This window comes from Corapipo altera, unplaced genomic scaffold, assembly GCF_003945725.1.
Source record: "Corapipo altera isolate COAL_440 unplaced genomic scaffold, ASM394572v1 53237, whole genome shotgun sequence".
Taxonomy (NCBI): domain Eukaryota; kingdom Metazoa; phylum Chordata; class Aves; order Passeriformes; family Pipridae; genus Corapipo; species Corapipo altera.
In genome coordinates, this window is record NW_020890435.1 from 1 (window position 1) to 1680 (window position 1680).

At 45.1% G+C, this 1680-nt stretch overlaps 1 long non-coding RNA gene across 1 annotated transcript; it reads left to right on the forward strand.

Moving 5' to 3' along the window:
* On the forward strand, positions 1-1287 carry LOC113942414. The gene is made up of 3 exons (XR_003525915.1): positions 1-17; positions 735-852; positions 1236-1287. It is a non-coding gene; the product is annotated as an uncharacterized LOC113942414 (long non-coding RNA).
* The last annotated feature ends 393 nt before the right edge of the window (positions 1288-1680 follow it).

Sequence of the window (1680 nt, forward strand, 5' to 3'; positions counted from 1 at the left end):
ATTCGCTATATAGACAGGTGAGTGGTTCTGGGATTATCACACTGAGGTTCACATGTGCCTTGTGTCTGCCTTGGCCTTTTCTGGTATAGGTAGTTTGAAGCGTGTCTTCCAAAACCTCCATCTGCCATGTCTTCCTAAAGCCACAGCCCTTCAGTTCACTACCTCCCTGTTCTTTTGGGGTCTGGTTTTTTTCAAACTGATCATCTTTTCTGTGCCTTAATGATATGTGCTTATAAACCCTCCTAGAAATTATTGCCCTTGGGGTTTCCCCACTATTTTTGTTGCTGTGGATGCCAGGAAGACTAGGCTCTTGTTTGCACAACCACACAATGTGCCAGTTTTTAAATGGTTTTCCCTGTTTCTGAATGCACTTTATGCAATGCTTTCCAAGGGGTTGACAATCATCTGTCCTCAGTGGTGCACACTCCCCTCCCATGGAGAAGTCTGTGTTGCCTGCTTCCTGAAGTTCAGGCTGGAAGGGATGCGTTAGGATGATGAAGCAGCTGGTGGCAATGTCCTGGTTCCAGATTTCTCTCTGCTGTCACTAAACTGCATTTTTGCCTTGCTTGCCATCTTAGACATCTCCTTTTTCACAGATGAGCCTTTCTCATTTAGCCTGCTCAGATTCTGTCTTCATTTACAAGTGACCTGGCAAGAAAACTCAACTGCAGTCTTTCTCATAAGGTCATTTAGCTGTGCCCATTCATCTCCATGCTGTGGGTTTCTTCTTTCAGCTACCTTTTCAATGAAGAACTCTGGTTGGTGATGGAATATGTGGAGGGATGCACCTTAGCTGCTGTGGTTTCCAAACAAGCTCTTGAGGAAGAGATGATAGCCTCTATCAGTCGGGAGGTAAGGGATGCTGCTCTTGCTTCTGACAGCTTGCACAGGATGGTTCTTTGCAAAAGGTGGTAAAAACAGGTGTGACTTCCTGTTCAGAGCTTTGTTTCTGCGTCACTGTTATGATGTGGAGAAGAAAAGAGCATCCAAGTGAACGGCCTGCCAGTCTCACTGCATTTCTTGTACTCTGTTATTATCCTCCTATAATGTTGTTGTACTTTCTTATTTAGTTTAATTTCATTTTTTTTTATTTATTATTCTAAACTTTGCTATTTGAACTATATCTTCAACTGATGTGTTACCTGGAAATTTGATCTTTTAGAGCCATTTCGTTTTTTCTGGGATAAAATCAGCCTAATTAATTTTTCCCCTTGTCTTTCTGTGTTTAATCTCAGTGCCTGAAAGGACTGGACTTCCTTCATTCAATTCTAGTGATTCACAGTGTAGTGGTTTGGACCTTGTTTTCCCCCAGAGGCTGAAAAGTGGTAACCCCCAGGGGTGGAAACCCCTGGAAGTTTTGAAGTTCTATCCAATGAACGCTCCTGCAGAAATGTAAACATATCACAAGCACCGGAAGAGAAGGGGTTGTAGTTTGGGTTGGTAGTAGAAGTGGCCATGTTGTAGTAGCCACGAGGGGGGGTAGGAACTGTACCAAACCCCCAAACTCCTTGAAACCTCCTGGAAGGAGGAAGATGATGGACTCTTGCTTGAAAGAGCCTTGGAGTGCTACAGCACTTGCAGAGAGGAGCTGAGAAGCTCAAAGGCGTCCTGGGAAGCTGGACCGGGACGGAGAAGGAATGCGGGGGGGGGTTGACCTTGGCCCCCCTCGCTGCTGCTGCT